We start from the raw sequence: 10,441 nt of genomic DNA on the forward strand, positions 1-10,441 counted from the left end.
GGGGATATTGGGTTGTTTATGCATCCATTTTCAGTGCACCTATGCATTTTTAACCCCCCTGCTCAACAAAAACAGAAAAAATCAGACAAAATAAGTTGTATGCATTTCACAGAACAAGTCCTAAGGTTTTCTTTTAGTGTGCTTTTAGGGTACATTTTCCACCTCTTGAAAGAGCTACATTACCTGCTAATTGACTCATGCAATTCTGCACATGTGAAAACTGGATGTTTTGGGAGTTATCTCCCCCTATTAAAAAGTCTCACAATTTTTTTTTCTAAAAATGAATGCACATTTTTTTTCTTTAAATATTAAGATAAGACTCTACTTTATGCGAATAAAAACAAAAAAGATGCAGTTTTCATCTAGACTCCTATAAATAGCAGGAAAATCCCTACCCAGCATGCTTCTCTCTGGGAAAAACCCCCTGGATTTTATACGAAACTGTGTTTAGCTACCTTAAAGGAAATAAAATTTTTTTGCAATTCACTTTTTTGTATTTAGGTGCAAAGAGGACAGAATTCCAAACATTTTGGTGCATAAATTGTTGAATTTGGTCCAGAAATGGGCAAGTAATTGTAAATTTAGTATTACATGTCTACGACATTAGTCGACGCATAAAACAGGACTTCGAAGAGAAATTCAAACCTAACCGAATCAGCTCACACAATAATTTTATTTTTCTTCAATTTAAAAAACACAAAGTATGAAATATACAGTATTTGAATATCAATAAAATGTTACATTATAAATTTTTTGAAAAGCTGCCAAACAATTTTTACAGATATTGCTAGTTTCTGTATAAAACAGGGCGGGGGGGGGGGGCTAATTGGAAATAGTCACTGTCTTAAATCAGAAGATTGCCTAAAAAATCTGGATGGTGTCACCCTAACTAGATACTCAATAGGTCTATGTCACATGTATATCTATACAGAAGATACATATTCTCATTTGCGATCAATTAAATTGAAGGTCATGACCTTGCGAAGCTTCCATTTTTGACATGACGTCACACTTTGATGTCACAATGCAGTTGCGTCATAATGTAAAATAACAACTTTAGCCCCTGAATCCTTATCATATGTATAAATTCTATGGAACATGTATCTAATAGGCATTATGCCTTACACAGTGTGAGGGACATGCAAAACTGAGATTATATTGTATGGTTAACTACATAAATTAAAACAAATAAAGCAATTTTCTATGAACTTACAGGCAAATAAATGTGGGAAATGTCATCAAATGCTAAGGGTGCAAAACACCCAATATCCCCCATATTTCAGGTGTCAAATACCCCCAATGGAAAGATAGTAGTAATTGATGAATGTATTATAGTTGGATATTTACAAAATTCACAATTTTATCTTTCCATTGATATGCAGAAGTCTATGTAACAAGCCTCCATTTTATTTTTTTATAGGGGTCAGTTTTGCTTGTCCCTCACCAAGTAACGTCCTGATAACGTTGTGTTTTGCACCCTTAAGGAGTAGCATTTGATGACATTTCGCACATTTATTTGCATGTAAGTTCATAGAAAATTGCTTTATTTGTTTTAATTTATGTAGTAAACCATACAATATAATCTCAGGTTGACACTGTGTAAGGCATAATGCCTATTAGATACATGTTCCATAGAATTTATACATATGATAAGGATTCAGGGGCTAAAGTTGTTATTTTACATTATGACGCAACTGCATTGTGACATCAAAGTGTGACGTCATGTCAAAAATGGAAGCTTCGCAAGGTCATGACCTTCAATTTAATTGATCGCAAATGAGAATATGTATCTTCTGTATAGATATACATGTGACATAGAACTATTGAGTATCTAGTTAGGATGACACCGTCCAGATTTTTTAGGCAATCTTCTGATTTAAGACAGTGACTATTTCCCATTAGACCCCCCCCCCCCCCCCTTGTTTATACAGAAACTAGCAATATCTGTAAAACTGTATATTTCATACTTTGTGTTTTTTAAATTGAAGAAAAATAAAATTATTGTGTGAGCTGATTTGGTTAGGTTTGAATTTCTCTTCGAAGTCCTGTTTTATGCGTCGACCAATGTCGTAGACATGTAATACTAAATTTACAATTACTTGCCCATTTCTGGACCAAATTCAACAATTTATGCACCAAAATGTTTGGAATTCTGTCCTCTTTGCACCTAAATACAAAAAAGTGAATTGCAAAAAAAAATTATTTCCTTTAAGGTAGCTAAACACAGTTTCGTATAAAATCCAGGGGGTTTTTCCCAGAGAGAAGCATGCTGGGTAGGGATTTTCCTGCTATTTATAGGAGTCTAGATGAAAACTGCATCTTTTTTGTTTTTATTCACATAAAGTAGAATCTTATCTTAATATTTAAAGAAAAAAATGTGCATTCATTTTTAGAAAAAAAAAATTATGAGACTTTTTAATAGGGGGAGATAACTCCCAAAACATCCGGTTTTCACATGTGCAGAATTGCATGAGTCAATTAGCAGGTAATGTAGCTCTTTCAAGAGGTGGAAAATGTACCCTAAAAGCACACTAAAAGAAAACCTTAGGACTTGTTCTGTGAAATGCATACAACTTATTTTGTCTGATTTTTTCTGTTTTTGTTGAGCAGGGGGGTTAAAAATGCATAGGTGCACTGAAAATGGATGCATAAACAACCCAATATCCCCCATATTTCAGGTGTCAAATACCCCCTAGTAGTAATTGATGAATGTATTATAGTTGGATATTTACAAAATTCACAATTTTATCTTTCCATTGATATGCAGAAGTCTATGTAACAAGCCTCCATTTTATTTTTTTATAGGGGTCAGTTTTGCTTGTCCCTCACCAAGTAACGTCCTGATAACGTCATACATAAAACTGTGTTTTGCACCCTTAAGGAGTAGCATTTGATGACATTTCCCACATTTATTTGCATGTAAGTTCATAGAAAATTGCTTTATTTGTTTTAATTTATGTAGTAAACCATACAATATAATCTCAGGTTGACACTGTGTAAGGCATAATGCCTATTAGATACATGTTCCATAGAATTTATACATATGATAAGGATTCAGGGGCTAAAGTTGTTATTTTACATTATGACGCAACTGCATTGTGACATCAAAGTGTGACGTCATGTCAAAAATGGAAGCTTCGCAAGGTCATGACCTTCAATTTAATTGATCGCAAATGAGAATATGTATCTTCTGTATATACATGTGACATAGACCAGTTAGGGTGACACCGTCCAGATTTTTGAGGTAATCTTCTGATTTAAGACAGTGACTATTTCCAATAACCCCCCCCCCCCCCTTGTTTATACAGAAACTAGCAATATCTGTAAAAATTGTTTGGCAGCTTTTCAAAAAATTTATAATGTAACATTTTATTGATATTCAAATACTGTATATTTCATACTTTGTGTTTTTTAAATTGAAGAAAAATAAAATTATTGTGTGAGCTGATTTGGTTAGGTTTGAATTTCTCTTCGAAGTCCTGTTTTATGCGTCGACCAATGTCGTAGACATGTAATACTAAATTTACAATTACTTGCCCATTTCTGGACCAAATTCAACAATTTATGCACCAAAATGTTTGGAATTCTGTCCTCTTTGCACCTAAATACAAAAAAGTGAATTGCAAAAAAAAATTATTTCCTTTAAGGTAGCTAAACACAGTTTCGTATAAAATCCAGGGGGTTTTTCCCAGAGAGAAGCATGCTGGGTAGGGATTTTCCTGCTATTTATAGGAGTCTAGATGAAAACTGCATCTTTTTTGTTTTTATTCACATAAAGTAGAATCTTATCTTAATATTTAAAGAAAAAAATGTGCATTCATTTTTAGAAAAAAAAAATTATGAGACTTTTTAATAGGGGGAGATAACTCCCAAAACATCCGGTTTTCACATGTGCAGAATTGCATGAGTCAATTAGCAGGTAATGTAGCTCTTTCATGAGGTGGAAAATGTACCCTGAAAGCACACTAAAAGAAAACCTTAGGACTTGTTCTGTGAAATGCATACAACTTATTTTGTCTGATTTTTTCTGTTTTTGTTGAGCAGGGGGGTTAAAAATGCATAGGTGCACTGAAAATGGATGCATAAACAACCCAATATCCCCCATATTTCAGGTGTCAAATACCCCCTAGTAGTAATTGATGAATGTATTATAGTTGGATATTTACAAAATTCACAATTTTATCTTTCCATTGATATGCAGAAGTCTATGTAACAAGCCTCCATTTTATTTTTTTATAGGGGTCAGTTTTGCTTGTCCCTCACCAAGTAACGTCCTGATAACGTCATACATAAAACTGTGTTTTGCACCCTTAAGGAGTAGCATTTGATGACATTTCCCACATTTATTTGCATGTAAGTTCATAGAAAATTGCTTTATTTGTTTTAATTTATGTAGTTAACCATACAATATAATCTCAAGTTGACACTGTGTAAGGCATAATGCCTATTAGATACATGTTCCATAGAATTTATACATATGATAAGGATTCAGGGGCTAAAGTTGTTATTTTACATTATGACGCAACTGCATTGTGACATCAAAGTGTGACGTCATGTCAAAAATGGAAGCTTCGCAAGGTCATGACCTTCAATTTAATTGATCGCAAATGAGAATATGTATCTTCTGTATAGATATACATGTGACATAGAACTATTGAGTATCTAGTTAGGGTGACACCATCCAGATTTTTGAGGCAATCTTCTGATTTAAGACAGTGACTATTTCCAATTAGACCCCCCCCCCCCCCCCCCTTGTTTATACAGAAACTAGCAATATCTGTAAAAATTGTTTGGCAGCTTTTCAAAAAATTTATAATGTAACATTTTATTGATATTCAAATACTGTATATTTCATACTTTGTGTTTTTTAAATTGAAGAAAAATAAAATTATTGTGTGAGCTGATTCGGTTAGGTTTGAATTTCTCTTCGAAGTCCTGTTTTATGCGTCGACCGATGTCGTAGACATGTAATACTAAATTTACAATTACTTGCCCATTTCTGGACCAAATTCAACAATTTATGCACCAAAATGTTTGGAATTCTGTCCTCTTTGCACCTAAATACAAAAAAGTGAATTGCAAAAAAAAATTATTTCCTTTAAGGTAGCTAAACACAGTTTCGTATAAAATCCAGGGGGTTTTTCCCAGAGAGAAGCATGCTGGGTAGGGATTTTCCTGCTATTTATAGGAGTCTAGATGAAAACTGCATCTTTTTTGTTTTTATTCACATAAAGTAGAATCTTATCTTAATATTTAAAGAAAAAAATGTGCATTCATTTTTAGAAAAAAAAAATTATGAGACTTTTTAATAGGGGGAGATAACTCCCAAAACATCCGGTTTTCACATGTGCAGAATTGCATGAGTCAATTAGCAGGTAATGTAGCTCTTTCATGAGGTGGAAAATGTACCCTGAAAGCACACTAAAAGAAAACCTTAGGACTTGTTCTGTGAAATGCATACAACTTATTTTGTCTGATTTTTTCTGTTTTTGTTGAGCAGGGGGGTTAAAAATGCATAGGTGCACTGAAAATGGATGCATAAACAACCCAATATCCCCCATATTTCAGGTGTCAAATACCCCCTAGTAGTAATTGATGAATGTATTATAGTTGGATATTTACAAAATTCACAATTTTATCTTTCCATTGATATGCAGAAGTCTATGTAACAAGCCTCCATTTTATTTTTTTATAGGGGTCAGTTTTGCTTGTCCCTCACCAAGTAACGTCCTGATAACGTCATACATAAAACTGTGTTTTGCACCCTTAAGGAGTAGCATTTGATGACATTTCCCACATTTATTTGCATGTAAGTTCATATAAAATTGCTTTATTTGTTTTAATTTATGTAGTTAACCATACAATATAATCTCAAGTTGACACTGTGTAAGGCATAATGCCTATTAGATACATGTTCCATAGAATTTATACATATGATAAGGATTCAGGGGCTAAAGTTGTTATTTTACATTATGACGCAACTGCATTGTGACATCAAAGTGTGACGTCATGTCAAAAATGGAAGCTTCGCAAGGTCATGACCTTCAATTTAATTGATCGCAAATGAGAATATGTATCTTCTGTATAGATATACATGTGACATAGAACTATTGAGTATCTAGTTAGGGTGACACCATCCAGATTTTTGAGGCAATCTTCTGATTTAAGACAGTGACTATTTCCAATTAGACCCCCCCCCCCCCCCCCTTGTTTATACAGAAACTAGCAATATCTGTAAAAATTGTTTGGCAGCTTTTCAAAAAATTTATAATGTAACATTTTATTGATATTCAAATACTGTATATTTCATACTTTGTGTTTTTTAAATTGAAGAAAAATAAAATTATTGTGTGAGCTGATTCGGTTAGGTTTGAATTTCTCTTCGAAGTCCTGTTTTATGCGTCGACCGATGTCGTAGACATGTAATACTAAATTTACAATTACTTGCCCATTTCTGGACCAAATTCAACAATTTATGCACCAAAATGTTTGGAATTCTGTCCTCTTTGCACCTAAATACAAAAAAGTGAATTGCAAAAAAAAATTATTTCCTTTAAGGTAGCTAAACACAGTTTCGTATAAAATCCAGGGGGTTTTTCCCAGAGAGAAGCATGCTGGGTAGGGATTTTCCTGCTATTTATAGGAGTCTAGATGAAAACTGCATCATTTTTGTTTTTATTCACATAAAGTAGAATCTTATCTTAATATTTAAAGAAAAAAATGTGCATTCATTTTTAGAAAAAAAAAATTATGAGACTTTTTAATAAGGGGAGATAACTCCCAAAACATCCGGTTTTCACATGTGCAGAATTGCATGAGTCAATTAGCAGGTAATGTAGCTCTTTCATGAGGTGGAAAATGTACCCTGAAAGCACACTAAAAGAAAACCTTAGGACTTGTTCTGTGAAATGCATACAACTTATTTTGTCTGATTTTTTCTGTTTTTGTTGAGCAGGGGGGTTAAAAATGCATAGGTGCACTGAAAATGGATGCATAAACAACCCAATATCCCCCATATTTCAGGTGTCAAATACCCCCTAGTAGTAATTGATGAATGTATTATAGTTGGATATTTACAAAATTCACAATTTTATCTTTCCATTGATATGCAGAAGTCTATGTAACAAGCCTCCATTTTATTTTTTTATAGGGGTCAGTTTTGCTTGTCCCTCACCAAGTAACGTCCTGATAACGTCATACATAAAACTGTGTTTTGCACCCTTAAGGAGTAGCATTTGATGACATTTCCCACATTTATTTGCATGTAAGTTCATAGAAAATTGCTTTATTTGTTTTAATTTATGTAGTTAACCATACAATATAATCTCAAGTTGACACTGTGTAAGGCATAATGCCTATTAGATACATGTTCCATAGAATTTATACATATGATAAGGATTCAGGGGCTAAAGTTGTTATTTTACATTATGACGCAACTGCATTGTGACATCAAAGTGTGACGTCATGTCAAAAATGGAAGCTTCGCAAGGTCATGACCTTCAATTTAATTGATCGCAAATGAGAATATGTATCTTCTGTATAGATATACATGTGACATAGAACTATTGAGTATCTAGTTAGGGTGACACCATCCAGATTTTTGAGGCAATCTTCTGATTTAAGACAGTGACTATTTCCAATTAGACCCCCCCCCCCCCCCCTTGTTTATACAGAAACTAGCAATATCTGTAAAAATTGTTTGGCAGCTTTTCAAAAAATTATAATGTAACATTTTATTGATATTCAAATACTGTATATTTCATACTTTGTGTTTTTTAAATTGAAGAAAAATAAAATTATTGTGTGAGCTGATTCGGTTAGGTTTGAATTTCTCTTCGAAGTCCTGTTTTATGCGTCGACCGATGTCGTAGACATGTAATACTAAATTTACAATTACTTGCCCATTTCTGGACCAAATTCAACAATTTATGCACCAAAATGTTTGGAATTCTGTCCTCTTTGCACCTAAATACAAAAAAGTGAATTGCAAAAAAAAATTATTTCCTTTAAGGTAGCTAAACACAGTTTCGTATAAAATCCAGGGGGTTTTTCCCAGAGAGAAGCATGCTGGGTAGGGATTTTCCTGCTATTTATAGGAGTCTAGATGAAAACTGCATCATTTTTGTTTTTATTCACATAAAGTAGAATCTTATCTTAATATTTAAAGAAAAAAATGTGCATTCATTTTTAGAAAAAAAAAATTATGAGACTTTTTAATAAGGGGAGATAACTCCCAAAACATCCGGTTTTCACATGTGCAGAATTGCATGAGTCAATTAGCAGGTAATGTAGCTCTTTCATGAGGTGGAAAATGTACCCTGAAAGCACACTAAAAGAAAACCTTAGGACTTGTTCTGTGAAATGCATACAACTTATTTTGTCTGATTTTTTCTGTTTTTGTTGAGCAGGGGGGTTAAAAATGCATAGGTGCACTGAAAATGGATGCATAAACAACCCAATATCCCCCATATTTCAGGTGTCAAATACCCCCTAGTAGTAATTGATGAATGTATTATAGTTGGATATTTACAAAATTCACAATTTTATCTTTCCATTGATATGCAGAAGTCTATGTAACAAGCCTCCATTTTATTTTTTTATAGGGGTCAGTTTTGCTTGTCCCTCACCAAGTAACGTCCTGATAACGTCATACATAAAACTGTGTTTTGCACCCTTAAGGAGTAGCATTTGATGACATTTCCCACATTTATTTGCATGTAAGTTCATAGAAAATTGCTTTATTTGTTTTAATTTATGTAGTTAACCATACAATATAATCTCAAGTTGACACTGTGTAAGGCATAATGCCTATTAGATACATGTTCCATAGAATTTATACATATGATAAGGATTCAGGGGCTAAAGTTGTTATTTTACATTATGACGCAACTGCATTGTGACATCAAAGTGTGACGTCATGTCAAAAATGGAAGCTTCGCAAGGTCATGACCTTCAATTTAATTGATCGCAAATGAGAATATGTATCTTCTGTATAGATATACATGTGACATAGAACTATTGAGTATCTAGTTAGGGTGACACCATCCAGATTTTTGAGGCAATCTTCTGATTTAAGACAGTGACTATTTCCAATTAGCCCCCCCCCCCCCCCCCCCCTTGTTTATACAGAAACTAGCAATATCTGTAAAAATTGTTTGGCAGCTTTTCAAAAAATTTATAATGTAACATTTTATTGATATTCAAATACTGTATATTTCATACTTTGTGTTTTTTAAATTGAAGAAAAATAAAATTATTGTGTGAGCTGATTCGGTTAGGTTTGAATTTCTCTTCGAAGTCCTGTTTTATGCGTCGACCGATGTCGTAGACATGTAATACTAAATTTACAATTACTTGCCCATTTCTGGACCAAATTCAACAATTTATGCACCAAAATGTTTGGAATTCTGTCCTCTTTGCACCTAAATACAAAAAAGTGAATTGCAAAAAAAAATTATTTCCTTTAAGGTAGCTAAACACAGTTTCGTATAAAATCCAGGGGGTTTTTCCCAGAGAGAAGCATGCTGGGTAGGGATTTTCCTGCTATTTATAGGAGTCTAGATGAAAACTGCATCATTTTTGTTTTTATTCACATAAAGTAGAATCTTATCTTAATATTTAAAGAAAAAAATGTGCATTCATTTTTAGAAAAAAAAAATTATGAGACTTTTTAATAAGGGGAGATAACTCCCAAAACATCCGGTTTTCACATGTGCAGAATTGCATGAGTCAATTAGCAGGTAATGTAGCTCTTTCATGAGGTGGAAAATGTACCCTGAAAGCACACTAAAAGAAAACCTTAGGACTTGTTCTGTGAAATGCATACAACTTATTTTGTCTGATTTTTTCTGTTTTTGTTGAGCAGGGGGGTTAAAAATGCATAGGTGCACTGAAAATGGATGCATAAACAACCCAATATCCCCCATATTTCAGGTGTCAAATACCCCCTAGTAGTAATTGATGAATGTATTATAGTTGGATATTTACAAAATTCACAATTTTATCTTTCCATTGATATGCAGAAGTCTATGTAACAAGCCTCCATTTTATTTTTTTATAGGGGTCAGTTTTGCTTGTCCCTCACCAAGTAACGTCCTGATAACGTCATACATAAAACTGTGTTTTGCACCCTTAAGGAGTAGCATTTGATGACATTTCCCACATTTATTTGCATGTAAGTTCATAGAAAATTGCTTTATTTGTTTTAATTTATGTAGTTAACCATACAATATAATCTCAAGTTGACACTGTGTAAGGCATAATGCCTATTAGATACATGTTCCATAGAATTTATACATATGATAAGGATTCAGGGGCTAAAGTTGTTATTTTACATTATGACGCAACTGCATTGTGACATCAAAGTGTGACGTCATGTCAAAAATGGAAGCTTCGCAAGGTCATGACCTTCAATTTAATTGATCGCAAATGAGAATATGTA

The 10,441-nt window shown here is 33.3% G+C and overlaps 1 long non-coding RNA gene across 1 annotated transcript; it reads left to right on the forward strand.

Moving 5' to 3' along the window:
- Positions 1–2,027: 2,027 nt before the first annotated feature.
- Positions 2,028–10,424, forward strand: LOC134255909 (uncharacterized). The gene is made up of 5 exons (XR_009989630.1): positions 2,028–2,919; positions 4,240–4,353; positions 5,696–5,809; positions 7,151–8,717; positions 10,061–10,424. It is a non-coding gene; the product is annotated as an uncharacterized LOC134255909 (long non-coding RNA).
- Positions 10,425–10,441: the final 17 nt, after the last annotated feature.

Source organism: Saccostrea cucullata, unplaced genomic scaffold (assembly GCF_032062105.1).
Source record: "Saccostrea cucullata isolate Sc308-1 unplaced genomic scaffold, CSIRO_AGI_Scuc_v1 ctg22084, whole genome shotgun sequence".
In the NCBI taxonomy this organism is placed as follows: Eukaryota; Metazoa; Mollusca; class Bivalvia; order Ostreida; family Ostreidae; genus Saccostrea; species Saccostrea cuccullata.